Below are 17,494 nucleotides of genomic sequence, written 5' to 3'. Positions count from 1 at the left end.
ACTTGAAATGACCACTTCAGATTAAAGATATGCATTATTTTAGTATTGCTATGGATGTGTTTGTTTGATTACAATATTTGCATTAAAATATTGACATTTTCCAGATCCTATGTCTTGCATTGAGAACAATATAACAAGTAAAATAACAGGTTTCTTTTAGAAATTTTTCATCTGAGAAGTGATTAGACACTTATAATAGCATGTAATATACGCTGAGGTAGCAGCTGGCATCACATGGGATGTTGCCGTGGTGGGAGAGCACCTACGTGGGCAGGGGAACTAAGGAAGGTTGGAAGGAGGGTAAACAGCTAGTTGGTAGAGCAGTTAAAAGTCCTTTTTGGTGGAAATAAACTTTTGGTTAACAAAGTTTTTTAGTCACAACAAATCAAACATTGCCTCCTTCTCAAAACAGGCAAAAACGGTATGGTAATTCTGAGCTCCAGTTTACAAATACTATAAAAGGCTGTAATTTGCATCAGCTGCTGTTCACTTCTAGAATAGGGAAGGATACAGAATTTTGGACCAGTAATGGTCAGCAATTTATGCTCCAGGAGGATCAAAAATTTCTAAGTAATTAGAAGCAAGTTTAGAACCCATAAACCCCACCTTCCTCAAGATACACAGAGAAGAACATAAGCTACTGTAGGAAGTGAAAAGAACACTGTTCAGGAGCCTCTGCGATGAAAGGTGCACACTCGGTGGAAGCAGCTGCAAAGGCTAATTGCAGAGTGGGACACAGCCGTCATCTCAGAAGGCATAGAAGCCTTGGCATGAAACCACCTATGTTTGCCTGTTACATGTAATTTTGCCAGCTACTCTATACAAGTCCTCTGCATCCAACTTCTTGCCAAAGACAAAAGAATACAATGGCATAGGAAGCACCTCTTTCCCGCCACCTAAAACCATGGCTGCACGGGGAACTTAGTGGCAGAAACAGTAGACTGTGGACTTTTCCAGGAGCACTTCATATTGTAAGAGGTACTGGGGCAATCAGGAGTAAGACAAGGCTGTAGGAGACATGCAAGGAGCAGTCCTTCCCACTAAGTTCTATACTATTCCTGTTGAGACAGAAGAGGGTAGGTGAAACGGTTATCATGTTAATAATTTCTTAAAATTGGTCTGATGGCCCAGTACTTTCAATATTCAAAGTTGGGATCCAAAAATTCTCAAAAGATTTTTTTCTCTTCTAGAAATGAAAGGCATTTGGATATCAAGACTTATAAATTGTAAAGTATCTTATCATTTTAATGGAGAAAAAAGAATTTCTCAAAACTGAATATGTATGGCTTTGTCTTTCACTTTTTTACTCTAACCTGTTTTCCCACCTTTAACGTGTTTTATCTTTCTTTATCATACGTATTATTTGCTGATATTACTTTGTTTTTATTGTTTATCTCCAACATTAGAATATAAGTTTTATGAAGGCAGCTCTTTTGCTTTTTTCAAAATTCCCAGTATTTGGTGCTCAAAAATATTTCATGGGATGAATGAGTAAAAGATATATCACTTTTGATTAATGATGATAAGCTGCCCTTTACAAATATGCTTTCCATATGAAGAAAGTGTTAAATACTTCACACACATCTTTTATTTAATACCAGCAAACTCCTTAAAGATGAGAGGGTATTGTCTTCATTTTGAAGGAAAGTAACTGAAAGTAACCGAATCTCAGAAAGTAACAGAATCTCAAAGTTGTCTGTGTAGAACCCAAGCTGATGATGGGGGAGCCGTATCTGGTACAGAGTGTCAGGAGCTCTGCTGAATGCTCCCCAGCAGAAGAGGAGAACATGAACATCACCTTTGAAAAATCATGTAAGCCTCTGGAGATGGTTCTGAGATCATATGGTAAAAGAAGAAATATTTCTTAAAGAAAACATCCTGAAACGTGGTTAGAGAGTACAGAATTGGAGCTCGCGCCAGCCTTTTCCTTCTCTCTGCTGAACCAGGTGAAAATTCCACTCTGGGTGGACGAGTCACAGCAGAGCTCGTCTCTCACAACACCTAGCAGAGCTCTGTTCTAGGGCATCACCATTTCCTATTCTCACCCAGGACCCTGACGCCCGACATAAGGTCAGGCAGATGTGCCCAAAGGCTGGGGTCTCCTATTCGTCCCCACTGCGGTCCAGGTTCTCACCAGGCAGGGAGGCACCCCTTCCCCAGCTCTTATTATTATTTTACTTTTTAAAAATTAATTACACTATTATCTGAGTAAGTATATACAGTTAAACAAAATGAACTGGACGCAACACTCAACATTCGCAAATTAAAGGAGGATTTATTTGGGCTCATAGTTTGCAGAGATTTCAGAAGTCCGTGGTCAGCAAGGCAGATAGTTCAGGCCGGGGAGCCCAGGCGGAGAAGCTGCTCAGGTCTTAGAGACCTGGAAGGAGGACGCACTGCAACGGGGAAGGGGTGAATCTCCCAGGCCACTCTCACAATGACCTGCTCCTCAGACCAGACGCCTCCTCCAAACAACCAGAGAGCTGTGGAATCCCAACCTTTGCGTGAAGCCCTGTCCATGAAAGCGTGAAGTTTTGGGGACAATTTAGATCTAAATCATAACACACCTCAAAGTTTTATATTAGGAAAAAATTTCTGTCATCTTCCTACCCCTCTGGTTCTACTGCTTGAAGGCCACCGCGGTCAACTTTCCTAGCTGTTATTCTCATAGTTATCTCTGCATTTCTAATAAATAAACTTATACCATAATATCTTATTTCATCAATTTTATAAATAATCTGTTTACTTCTGGGTACAGAGGATGATAATTTAACTTGTCAATACTCTGCTCTGATTTATAATCTCTCCACCCTCTTCCTGCATAGGTATAACTTCTGCTATTTTTCTTCTATTTAGCTAAGCCATAAATCAGTAATTAGATGGCTATGATTATGTGGATATTGCTCACTGTTAAAATAAAGTACTAAATTTAAAAAAAATTCTATATTTTTTGTGATTTTTCCTGCAGTTAAAAATTGCCAAATGTGCTTACCTTCTTAAAGAATATCTATCTTTTTTTTCCAAATGTGTAAAAGTTCTTACAATATTTATTATTATTTTTGATATAGGCATCTGCTTTTACCCCCTTGGAGATTTCTCATGGGAGATGATTGTTTAGATCAAGTTCAGCATGTTTTTTTCTGGGCTTGTTAGACTTTTGTGTATTTTAGACACTTCTTTCTTATTATCCTGAAGATTAGATATAAAGGATCCTTTAATGAGTCACCTTTCTTTGGGACCTTATATCTTTCATTTTATCTGTATGCTAACTCATTTGTCTATAGCACATCAATACTGTTTTTAGTTCTAGTATATAAATACGTTTTTATTTGCAGTAATAGTTGCTGAATACAAATGGCTGTAATACTGTGTGCTGAATTGATTATTCATCAGAATTTTGATGACTTTGGTACGCTATCTTTTAGATTCTGAGGCTGAAACTGGATTCCTGACGTGCATGATGCTGTTTTAAGCTTTTCTCACCTGGAGACTCATGTCTTTAGTTCCAGTATTGACTATTGTACCCTTCCTAATAACTCTATCTTCTTCTTTGACTTAAAATACTGTGTTCCACATGTTAGTAATCTTAGACTGATTTTGAATTTTTGATACATACTTCCTTGTTTTATAAATATATACAGATATAGACATATATATCTAGATATACATAGATGTATATCTAGATATGAATCTAATCTACTTTCTAGGAAATTTCTCTAGAATTTTTCATTTTCCAAGATGAAAATCTTAAATTTCCAAATCTTTTATGGATATGTTAAATTCCTATAATCACATTTTCACTCTGATATTTATTTCTCCCTAGGATCTACTTGTTAATTTATTTATTTATTAGTATGTGTTTGCTGTACCTGATGTTTAGAATCCTTATGCAGAGTTGGTGCATGTATGTAACTCATCTTAATTTCTTTTTCATCTCTCACTCATCATTCCCCCTCCCTCCATCTTGTCATCCTTTCCCCCTTTGAGAAAGATCTATCTCCCTACTTCCAATTATCTATCTTTTCTTTTGTTCTCCGTGTATAATTTGGGTTTTTCATATAAGAGAAACCTTACCATACTCAAACTTGGGTGCCTCATTTATTCTCTTAATATGTGATCTCAAGGCACATCCATTTTCTTACAAATGACTATCTTTCCTAATGACAGAGTAGTACTCCATTCTGTGTAAACACTACATTTTTCTTATCCATTCATCTGCTGATGGGCATACAGGTGGCTTCCAAGATTTAACTATTATGAATTCTGCCACTATAAACATCAGTTTGCAAGGTTTACTGTAATATGAACTCTTTAACTCTTTCCAGAAAATATCTAGAAGTGGAATAGCTGGGTCAAATGAAATTTCTAGTTTTGCTTTTGTGAGCAATCTCCACACTGATTTCCATAGTGATTGCACTTTCCAGTTTTGCTTTTGTGAGGAATCTCCACACTGATTTCCATAGTGATTGTACTAATTCACATTCCCATCAATGAGGGTTCCCTTTTGTACTGGCAACCTCACCCACATTCCTTGTCACAGCATTTTATTTATTTATTTATTTAATTTAATTTTATTTTTTCTTTGAGACAGGATTTCACTATGAAGTTCAGGCTGGCTTTGAACTCATTTTGTAGCCCAGGCTGGCCTCAAAATCAAAGTGATCCTCCTACCTCAGCCTGCTGAGTGCTGGGATTACAGGAGCATGTCACCACACCCAGAGAGTATTTGATTTCTTCATTATGGACATTCTTTCTGAGGAAAGATGGAATCTCAGTGTTGTTATAATTTGCATTTCATTAATGGCTGGTGGTGTTGAGAATTTCTTCATCTCTCTAATGGGCATTTGTACCTCTTCTGTGAAGATTCATTTCCTGATGGAGACCTGAGCAGGACTTAAATTAATTAAATGAGTTTTCGTGTGCACTTGTGAATCTGTCCAAAGCCTAGGCTCCTGGTCTGGAAATGGATGGCAGATTCATAGTAAGTGAACCTCTGTGAGTCACTGATCCCTACTAAGGCCTATAATGGTGGATGAAAGAAGATCACAGCCAAGAACACCTGGATGTGATCTGAACTAGATAAAGACTATAGCCTCAGGCATCTCACTCCTGGGTGGATTAACTTGATACTTATTAAAGACTAATTTAATACTTTACTTGGAGAAGTTCTTGAGTAATTCCTCCCTTCTTTCGATAACTAATAAATATGGGCTACCCAGAGAAAGTCTAGGTCTTAGCCCCAAGATAATCTCAAATTCTGTGAGAGGGTTTTGATTCTCCTGGAGCCCTGAAATCATTCCATTTGCCTCTTTTATTTAGCCTTTACTATACACTTGTTCAGGGGATTGTGGACCTGATCATCCTGTAGTAACTAGGGGGTATTATTAACCCAATAATTTCCTTTCCCCATTTTTTTGATTGGGACTTTTATTTTAGAGGTCTAACTTTTTTGAGTCCTTCTATATTCTAGATATAAGTCCCCTGTCTGAGGAACAGCTGGTGAACAATTTACTATTGTGTAGGTTGCCTTTTCACTCTGTTGATTGTTTTCGTTTTGTTTCATTTTTGCTGTGCAGAAGCATTGTAAATTTGATATGATCCACTTGTTGGTTCTCTGTACTATTTCCTGTGGAAACAAGTTCTGCTCAGAAAGTCCTTGCCTACACCTATGACCTGAAGAGTTTTACTTATTTTATCTTCCGGAGGTCAAGTGCTTCTGTTTTAGCATTGTTTCTTTAATCTAATTTAGCTCATGGTGAGAAATTTGGGGACTTAATAATCTTATGATAATATCTAGAGTATTATAGTTTTTATTTTTATATTTTGTCTCTATAGATTTTCTCAACTTCTTAGTATTTCTTTTCCTTTTTGCTTTTGATGTCATCTTCTGTGTAGGAGACTTCCTTCAAACAGTTAGAAAGTTTGTCCACCCATATTTAAGAGTGAATTAATAAGAATATGAGTTACTCTGAATACATTTGCTGTTTGTTTCTAGTGGCTTTTCACTCAAAGTACAGTTTATGAACCAGAGAAAATTCAAAACTATTAGAAATACAGAATCTCAGGACAATCCTAAGTCTTATATATTAAAACACAGAGCCTAACAATACCTCAATTTGTCCTATAATTTAGCTGAGAAGAGATTTATTTGGCTGATGACTTCAGAGGGTGCAGTCCACAGTCAGCTGACTGCAAGGCAGAAATGGCACTGTGGAAGGACCTCGTGGAGAAAACTGCTCAGTTTTGGCATCCAGGAATCAGAGAGAGCTGAAAGAAAGAGCCAGAAAGGTACATACTCTCCAATGGCACAACTCCAAATAAACCACCTCATCCAAACAGGCCCCAACTTCTAGTACAGTCAACTATAGTCTCATCAAGGGGTTAATCTACTGATAAGTACATTACCTTCATGATCCACTTGCCTTCCACTACCAAAGCTGTACCTCTGAACACATCAGCCTTTTGTTAACCATACACAAATACCAAAGGGCAGTGAGAGCAGTAATTGCGGTGCAGTGGAAAGGTAGATGTTGAAGGAGGAAAGTCATGAATAAGTGAGAAAGCTGCCTAGGGAGTCTCAGGATCACAGTTGATTGGGATGTCAGAGAAAAGAGAAGATATTGAAAAAGAGGCTGCTGAAGATAAATTACCTGCTATGCTATTTTTATATGCTTTGGTCCAAATTCTGTGTGTCAAACCATGCAGAATCTTTCTTAGCTTATGTCAGGAGAATTCAGGTTACTACGGATCATCTTGCCCCACTGTCTGTAACTGGTCAAAGTAGAAAATCTCTTAATGAGTCTCAAATGTTCCTTGGCCCTCATATATTCTAAAGAGGTGGTTGAATCTTTTGGTAATTGAAGAACCTTGAGGTAGTTATACCAGGCCCGTAGTTATTCTGTTAGAATTGGTAGTGCCAGGTTAGAAGCAGGACAATTCATATAGTGTCCTTTGAGAAGCAGAATAGCAAATGTAACAAATACAATTTAGTATACAATTCTGTATGTTACATGCAACGTCCCTTTAACAGATGCTCCTTGAAAATAGAGTTCAGAATCAATTTTCTTCAAGGCATTTAGCAGTAAAAATAAAGTTTACATCTAGAATGCATACCAAAATAACCCAATTTTAGGGGCTGGGGATTTAGCTCAGCAGCAAAGCGCCTGCCTGGCAAGTGCAAGGTAGTGAGTTCGGTTCCCGGTACCGGAGAAAAACAAAAAAACAACAACAAAAAAAACCAAAATAACCCAATTAGACTGTGGAGTAAATGTAACAAGTCCAATAATCAGGTTTTTCTCATAATGTTAACTTTTGTAATGCTTTAAACAAATATTAAATATTAATATAAAACCTCTTAATTTTGTGGTCCCAAATATATATTTTATCTGCCTTAATGGTTATTCTGGCACAATTTCTATAGTTAAATAATTTTGGATAGTGATATATTATTTCTAGAACATTCATAATGCATGTGAGTATATTAAAGACTCTGACATTTCATTGGAGAGAAAAATGTACAGCTTTCACACAGTGTTTCTAAATCTTTCTTAACCATAAAGCTAAAGTCTGACAGATTATCTATTAGTATTCTATTGAACTGATAGCCTTCAGAAGATGCTTGAAGACCACCACGCAGTGGAGTAAAGTTGGACAACATAGGAATCTGGCTCATATGAGGCACACTATGTCCAATATCACCCATAAATAGACATGATGGCATGGAAGGTTAATCTTTCAGAACATGTGTTCTTTTGATATGGAACATAAATCTCAACCATCTAAATATAATTCTTGCTTTTACCACATAAAATATTTTCTGTACCTCACTGTAGGGTAACATTACTGGTGCTATTTTAATTGCCACTTGATATCATCTCAGAAGCAGCTGGCTATGTTTTGACTGTGACAGAACTGACAGAAATTGTGTATATGTACATGTAATGTAATTTGTGGTTCTCTGAAGTTTTAATTTATGTTTTTTTAAGAAGTGCTATATGCCCCAGTAAATGATAAACTACTGAAAGGATTTGAGATTCTGAATCTGATATTTATTAGAAAGAAAGACAGTAAATTTAAATTATCTATAAGTTAAAATGTAATAAAACCAGAAATGTTTATTTGTTTAGTAATATTCGGTGGAGTACTATGAGGTCCTTACAAATTATGATTTTACATAATGACCATAACTGCCCAGTGTATCTGCTGGGTGCACTGAAGGATGTGACCTTAACCTGTACTGTAGTTAGGGTGATCAAGCAGTGTAGCACCAGCTGGAGGGTGGACACGGCTGCACTGTGGAGCGGGCTTGTGGTGAAGGGAAAGCGGAAAGGACAGTGCTAAGTCGTCCTGATGGACAAGTGTTTTGAGTTATATTTTCCAGTATTATTTATGGAAATGTATTGGCTCATCATCACACACATTTCATTCCTCCTTGTTACCAACTGTGTGAATAAAGAGAAGACTGATTGAGATTCAGGGCTTAATCCAGGACCGTTAAAAATAATACACACCCATAGCCAACTTGGCCAAATGAGCTTTATACTATCATCAGTTAGCACAGGCTTTTCTAAATGAGTTCATGAGTTACTAAAAAATACTTCGTAGTGCATATGGTATAGAAAATTTTAGTTATCTCTTATTTTTTTCTCTAACATTAAAGCTAAATGGACCTTTAGAAAATCAAATTCACTCAGATCTTATAGTTGGTAAAAGAGTGTATTTAATGATTATAAGCATATAGTTATTATGCATAATAGCTTATTGTCAAGTTACTAATACTATATACAGTGATCTGAGGTAAACCGTTTTTTTTTCAAAATGATCATCTTTAGGTTCATGGAAAAATTGAGCAGAATGTACAGGCATTTCCTGTATACTCCCCTCCTCTGTATATGCATCCCTTCTCCATTATTAACAGTTCCTCCTGAAGTTGACACAGCTGCTACAGCTGATGAACCTACATCAATACCTCATTATCATCCAAAGTCAGTAGTTCATGTTAGGGTTCATTCTTGGTGCTTTCTATTTTGTGGGCTTGGACAAGTGTACAATGATATGTATCTACTGAGGATTATCAGAAAAAGTAGTTTCATTGACCTGAAAATCCAATATGCTTTACTTATTCACTTCTCATTCGTTCCTGGCAACTAGCTAAGGATTTAATTTAGTGACACATTTAACATATAATATGTCATATTCTATAATCATTTACTATGTCATATTAACATTATTTACTACTATCTAATAATATTAGTGCATTATCTACCTATCTATCTATCTCTCTATCTATCCATCTATCTATCATCTATCTGACCTTTAGATTCTACAGTTTGCGACCTCTTCATACTGGCTCCTTTCACTTAATCGTACATCTTTCTTGTCTTTTTCTGGCTTCATAGCTCATTCATTTGTAGTGATGGATCATTGTATGAATGTACCGCACTCTTCATCCACTCACTGACTAAGGGCATCTTGTATTCTTCCAAGTTTTGGTAATTATGAATAAAGCCAATATGAACATTGTGTACACATTTTTGTGTGTGCATAAGTTTTCAGGTCACCTGAGTAAATGCTAAAGGGTGTAGTTGCAGGATCATAGTTTTACAGGAAACTCAGAACTTCCTTCCAAAGTGCTGACGTCTGCTTGCTTTCCCAGTTGGAGTGAATGAGTCTTTGCTGCTCCACCTCATTCTCAGCATTTGGCATTGTCAGTGTTTGCATGTGGTCAGGAGAATAAGTATACAGTGGTATATCACTATTGTTTTAATTTCCACTTCCCTGGTGAGATATGATCTGAAGCATCTTTTTATATGTGTGTCAACTTTATACCTTCCCTGGTCTGTGAAGTTCTTTGGAGGCCAACTTTTTGATCAGTTTGTAGGCCAACTTTTTGATCAGTTTGTAGGTAAATTTTCTTTTCTTTTCTCTTTTCCTTCCTTTTTCTTCTAGTTTTTGGAGATAGGGTCTCTATGTACATTAGTTCAGGCTGTCTTAATCTCACTATGGTTGGCTTCAAAGTCATTGTGATCTTCCTGCCTCAGCCTTCTGAATCCTGGGATTAGAGACTTGAGCCTGACAAGATAAACTATTTTTATACCCAGAGCTTTATGTGTGAAAGCCGCCTGAAATATGTCATTGTTGTATAACCCATCTTTTGTCCAGTGAACTGTTATTTACTTGAAATTTTCTTAATGCTTTTAAAACATACTTTCCATTTTTTCTTAATTTTGTAAGAAAACCATATCTAAAAACATCACCTAGAAAATATACCAGTTAACATTAAGCCCTCAGAGGCTTCTGGGATTATGGCAGTTGATTGGAATGATCTGAAATTTTAAATACATTACATTTTGATAGGGATAGATAGTAAGTAAATTTGGACTTTTTTCATATTGAGGAGAAAGGTTGATTGAATATAAGACAATGAAAAATCAGTTATTATATTATACATTCTTTATCATCAAAAGCCTTTTTCTGGAAGAAATGTTTTGTCCATTAAGACAATTTTTTTTTTATTTTTAAAATTTTATTTTAAAGAGAAAAAACATAACAAAATAACAACAATGAAGACAAAAACAATAAAAACAATACAGGATTTCAAAACAAGATGATAGAAATTAATAACAGGTGTTATATTACATATTGTTATTTTAAATGAAGTTGCTCAGATTATCAGATGTAAGAATGCACGATTGATCAAACAATTAAAGACAATAACAAGTAATAAAAACATTAGAAATGATATAGAGCTTCACTAGACAAGATGGTAGGAATTCAACGAGTGTTATACTGCATACTGTTGTCTTCAAATTAATTGTTTCAGTTACCAAATGTAAGCCTGCAAAATTAGTCAAGAGAAAAAAAATTAAGCATTAACTGTTCCTTTCAATAAACCAATAGACATCAGCAGTACAATTATCCCAGCTGTCCTTGTATAAACATATACCTTTTTTGCTTTTTTTTTTTAAAGAGAAAAGAACAAAAACAAAAAAAGAAAAACTAAAAACAAATAAAACAACATACAAAGAATGAAAACAATACACCTTAAGATAATATTTATGTTTCGATAATATCCAGTTGTGCACACACTGGAACTTCTTACACAATGTATGATACCAGGTAGATCTTAAATACCTGTAGATCACACCATTTCTCTAGAAAATGTATGTTTTTCCCTTTAAGTATTCTAAACACACTGCCTTGCTAAAAGTGATTATTACATTCTCAAACCAAACATCCATTACCTGCTTCAAACTTTTCTCTCCATGTACAAAATACCCAACTTTTTATTACTGCAAGTAGCATCAGTTACATGACCTTGTCTGAACCATTCGGAGTTCCTCTTTACTTCCAAAGTGGCACCACTGCCTGCTCCCACCTGGAAGGTTTCCCTGAAACCATGCAGGTGCTGGTGCTGGGAATTTTGCCTCTGCCTGCATCCCAAAGCTGTTGCACTCACTGGACCCACTCCTCGCTGAACCACAACTGGAAGCAACTGCCTATGGCTCCTGCATTCACTTTCGAGTGCAGACTCTAGATCTTCTGTGATATCACGGCCCACAGTGCTCTGGTTCCCACTTTGCTTCCCTGAAACCCACCTTAGGTGACCACTGTGTGAGTCCCTGTGGTGGGGACAGTGAGGGGGACAGGTGCGGACACGGGAGTGAAGGGGCTGCTGCGGCTGCAGCAGTGACCACCTGCCTACTAGAAATTGCCTTGGCTAACTATTTGTAGGTATGGAAAGATTATTCTCAGAGATCCCTGGGGAACCCTGAAAAGTCCCTAAAATTCCATGGCCCTTAGCCTACCTCAGCAGCAGCCCACCTCAGCAACAGCACACCTAGCAGCAGCTCACCCAGCAATAGCCCACCTCAGCGGCAGCCTACCTAGCAATAGCCCACCCAGCAACAGTCCACCTGAGCCACAGCCTACCTAGAAACAGCCCCCCAACAACAGCTCACCCAGCAACAGCCCACCCAGCAACACCCAGCAACGTCCACCCGAGAACAGCCCACCTAGCAACAGCCCACCAAGCAACAGTCCAACCAACAACCCACCACAACAGTTCACCTAGCAACAGTCCACCCAACCACAGCCCACCCAGCAACAGTCCACCCAACCACAGCCCACCCAGCAACAGTCCATGCAACAACAGCCTACCTAGCAACAGCCAACCCAGCAACAGCTCACACCAGCCACAGCCAATCCCAACAACAGCCCACCCAGTCACAGTCCGCCCCAGTCGCAGTCCATTCCAGCAACAGCACACCCCAGCCACAGCCCACCCCAGCCACAATCCACATAGCAACAGCCCACCTTAGCAACAAAGGCCAAGTCCCCTATTGGCTTAGTTCCCATGAGAAAGCAAAGAGCAAAAACCTCGTGAGAAGGCCTGACAGGCTCTCCCCTTCTCCACACGGCAGCTTTCTCTCCACCTTCCTCACCTCATGAATACACCTCTGCTTCACATTGCTTTTGTTTTCTGACTCTGTCATCCTTCAAGGACCTGAATTTTCCCTTTTTCACTTGGGTCTTCAGCACTAAGCCAGCCTCGCCCTGTGCTTGCATTCCTCGCCAGGGTGAGGGCAAGGACCCAAGGAACAGGGGTAGTGCCAGGGAGGCCCAGGACCCCAGACCCATTGTCTTGGTTACTTTTCTCTCATTGCTGAGATAAAATACCCAACGTCCAAAATGAAGGAAGGAAAGGTTTATTTAGCTTACAGTTTGTGGAGGTTTCAGTCCATACTTGGCTGGCTCCGAGGCAGAAGATAGCAAAGCAACAAGAGCAAGGGGGGAATGGCAGCCGAACAGCAAACAGCCAGAGCAAAACGGAGGAATGGCGGCAAGCAGCTTTTTTTCCTGCCTTACTTTGTAAACAGGCTACCCCCACCTAAGGGGCGTGTAGCTCTCACATAATCTCCATGTCCTCCTCTTCCACAGGCTCAGGATGTATACAAAGTAAGCACTCTGGCTTCCTGCTAAGTTACTTAGCCAAACCTCTAGACTCCCCAAGTTGACACAATGCTTCAACCATAACACCCACCCTGACTGCACTGTGCACCACTAACCCTTTGGGCTTGGCCTAGGAGTCCACAGTCACTGCCCTAAACGTGGCTACTTTCCCAGTCTAGACATCCAGCCCCGCTAAGAACCCCATGTTCTCTTTCCGAACCCGAGATTTTGCCTTGGGAAATCCATCTGTGGTTTACTGTAAGTAAGGAACTTTGTCTCATAACCAGTGATGTGTATGTGCCACTTATCCTGGCATCCTTTATAAACTGCTAGGGGAAATTTATAACAGGAAATATCAGTCACCTATTTGATGTTCATAAATCTCATTCTTGTCATTCATATTTTTGTTTTTAAATGTTAAAATTAAGGCTCATTTTCTTTATGCCCAATGCAGGTATTTTTCTAATATGAAATACGCCTAATATGAAAGGATATAACATAATAAATATATCCATGTACATAAATGTTCTACCTTTTTATGAATACCATTAATAGCCAAGGCTATCTTTGTCCTGCACTGGCATATTCAAATGTATTTAATAAAATTCTACTTGATGTGTAAGTATATAGATTTAATTAAAATGGAAATAGTGTAGCATGATATATTTATTTATATTCTAAGTATTAATATTGTATTTTATATTTGATAGTTAAATATCATATCTTGATAATGTTATTTTTGTTCAGTTTTTTGTGGGTCATGTCATGTCTTAGCATAATTTTACACTTCAAGATTGAATCCCTCATCAAATTTCTTCTTTTTAAGGCCACTTTCCTTATTTTGCTGCACTCAAGTGTTAATTTACTGATACACTCGATATGCATAGCTACTGTATAGTGCAGGAGTCATGTCTTTACCTTCATAACAAAGTTTTCAAACCTCATCTTTTTACATTATGTTAATGTAACTATTTCCTGTTAAAATCGTTAGTATTTATACCAGTCATATATTATTCCAGACATCTGGAACAGAGCAGAAAACACTTGTATTCTTTCCACAAAGTGCCTCAAAGTACCACCAACAGTACTATGTAGTCAAATGAACATAATAATAGTACCACAAAGTCATAAAAACATGAAAGCTGTCTAGATATAGGAGTGTAATCAAATATTTCACTTCATTTGATGAATGATAGCAATTGTCTAGGCAACTTTAATTTAAAGACCAAAAAATAATTTTTTGACAATAGTTTTTCTAGTATCTTTTCTGCATTTACATAATCCTAAAAAGAGTTTGCAACAATACGATATCCAAATTAAATGATGTTCAGGTGACCATGGCCCAGTTAATAGTGCTTCAGAGCTCACAGAGGAAGGAACAGTTAACAGTGGTGTTAGGTTTCATTATCTTAGAATTCTTGTGTTTCTTGACTCTTGTTTGATAGCATCAACTTTTTTAGCTATTGATTTTTTTATTTGACTTTTGTGGGACAATTCCTAAATGAATCCAAAGGCCCCATGACTAAGTAATTACCTCTGACACTTGAGTACTATTATTATTATTTTTTTTTGTGGTACCAGGGATCTAACTCAGGACCTTGTGCAGATGCTGTGCCACTGAGCTATATCCCCAGTCCCTTGAGGACTAATTTTTGTTCTCAGTACATTTAGCATAAATTTTAAAATGTAAAGTTAGCTTCAGGAAAATGAAATAAAACTTGAGTCTAACAAAATATGGATCTCATGGATTTTACATATATTGAAATATTTAACAGCTAAAAAGTTAACTGATATAAGTAGTCCAAATATGAATGGGAAGAATTTAAAGGACTTATTGAATCATGATTTTAGCCAAGATGCTCATAAAGAATATGGCTGGTAAACTTTCTATGAGAAACTAATATGTCAGCTGAATTTGTCAGACAAAAATGAGAATTTTATATACCACTAACTTTGTGAGGGGAATGGATAGGAAAGTCATCCTGGTTAATCAAGAATGAGCCGTGGAGCCAGGCTGAACATGACTGCACCTTCTACTGCTCCTCTATCCTAGTACCATGCCTTAAAAAAAATTGTGGTACACTCTGATAGTTTCCTTATCTGAGAATCCTTGTAAGAACGCTGCATACTGAGAAGACCCATGCATTTCTCTTGTTCAAGTTCTGGTTCCATCCAGATGTTTTCTGATTCAATTTTTCTCTTTGGCACCATTTTTTCTTCAGTTCTTTTGATTCCTGTTCTCTACTTCAGCTATTGTTCAAATAAACTTTGCTGTTTTTAATTTATCAAGAGCTGGTTTTTAATGTTTGTTAATTAAATAATTTAATAAGTATAGATACTGCAAAGTGATTTGTAGGCAAGTGGCCTTCAGAAACATATAGAATTTTTAGAATTAAGTATCTGGCTAAGGAAGACTGAAATATCTTGAGTTCTTTCCTTATTTTAGGATGACATGTAGCCTATGGTTCATGAAGACAAAACAAATTAATTGGGTTGCTACTGAGATTCATGCTTTCAATGAAGTTGAAACCCTGTAGAACTGGACAAAAGATTATAGACAAACTTAAAGGGAAAAAATACAGCCAGCACAACAGAAATATACTATATTTCTAATGGTATTAAAATTCATAAAATGAGAGATTCAAAGTCAGATCTCAAGTAGTGGTTTGATGGTGTCAAAGAATAAAACTCAAAGCTTCCTAAGAACAAGTGCACTCTGATGTGCTGCAGCTTCTGTAACTCTCCTCTGCAAGGGCAACATTCAGAACTCTGAGCAGACATTTTCATTATCTTCTTTATCTGAAGAAAGAGATAGACCCCCTAGAGGCTAACAGTGTGGTCAGTCAGTCAGGACATGTGGGCAAGGTTATTTCTGAAAATATGGAGAAGAGTTGGTGAACAGACCTTCGGAACGGTCATGGAGGTGAACGTGTCACTGGGAATGTTCACCCCAGGAATCCTTGAAGACAACAGCCTCATAAGCTAAGAGCAGAGAGTTCCCCTTTTGTGAATATGGATTCTCCTTCTTTACCATTAATGCCTTCCTACAGAAGGCGAACAGTGTCGTTATTACTGAATCTGCCATTCCTGCAGGAGCCCAGCTTGGCAGCTGAATTCATTGTTTTCAGTGATTCACTTTTTCTTGAGACTCCTTAATGTTAACATGCATTAAGGTAAGATGTTTACCAGTTTATTTCTCCCACTCTTTTTCTCTTTCTTTCTTTCTTTCTTTCTTTCTTTCTTTCTTTCTTTCTTTCTTTCTTTCTTTCTTTCTCTTTCTTTTTTCTTTTCTTTTCTTTTCTTTTCTTTTCTTTCTTTCTTTCTTTCTTTCTTTCTTTCTTTCTTTCTTTCCTTTCTCTCTTTCTTTCTTTGTTTCTTTCTTTTTTCTTCCTTCCTTCCTTCCTTCCTTCCTTCCTTCCTTCCTTCCTTCCCTTTCTTTCTCTCTCTTTCTTTCTGTCTTCCTTTCTGCCCTTCCTTCCTCCCTCCTTCCTTCCTTCCTTTCTTCTTTTCTTTCCTTTTCTCTTTCTATTAAGTCCTTTCCTTCATAAAGTAAGCAGTATATTTTTTCTTGCCTATTCAGATACTTATTACAAATTTGTCACTGACAGTCATTGGTTAGCTTATGAAATTCCTTATATTCTACCGTTGTCTTATGGGATGTTCAGTGTTTTCTATTCTGGGCTCTAGTAGAACAGACATTATTTTAGAATGCGGAAAATGCTATAGTAACCAAGACTGTGGATCAGTGTCTGCGGATAGATCAATGGGACAGAAAAGAAGTCCACAAACAATCTCACACACACACAGAGATGCTAAGACAATTCAACAGAAAAACTAGTCATGTCAACAAATGATGGTAGAATTATAGATAAGAAATAGAAGTTATTTAAGAAAAATATCATTTAAAATTGAATCTTAATTGAGAACCCTTAACCTAAAATAGAGATTAGCAAAGTTTTAGGAAATAGCTACTATGTTATTTTTTAAAATAAAATGCTCAAAACTGTAACACACCCTCTTCACTATTTTTCTCATTTCTGAGACAAACTCCCCAACACTCAAATTAAGGGAGGAAGGGTTCATTTGGCTCACAGTCTGTAGAGGTTTCAGTTCATAGTTGGTTGCTACAAGGCAGAGGTGCATTACAGAGGAGAAACAGTTCATGGTGGGTGGGCAGCAGGCACCAAGAGACATGAGACAAGCAGTGATCCTCTGTCTCTTACATCTTTTATATTTATTTTAAAGAAAGTAGTAAATGAGAAACAAACAAAAAATAGAACAGTAGCATCATACCAGTATCACGAATATAAACAAATCAAAGCAAGAACATTCAAAGTGATACAGGGTCTCAAGACAAAACAATACATATCAACAGTGGTTGTTACATTACATGCAACTGGAGACCATACTCATAAGTGAAACACATCGGACCCACATGTGTACACATCACATTGTCTCCTTGGTGTAGGAACCTGAAAGACTAGGTAAAACTCAAAACGTACAATAGATGATAGGAAAGGGAAAGAAATTGCTCAAAGGAAGA

The sequence above is a fragment of the Chinchilla lanigera genome, unplaced genomic scaffold (genome assembly GCF_000276665.1).
Source record: "Chinchilla lanigera isolate Chin_1 unplaced genomic scaffold, ChiLan1.0 scaffold00007, whole genome shotgun sequence".
In the NCBI taxonomy this organism is placed as follows: Eukaryota; Metazoa; Chordata; class Mammalia; order Rodentia; family Chinchillidae; genus Chinchilla; species Chinchilla lanigera.
Note: the sequence above shows the minus strand (reverse complement) of the source record.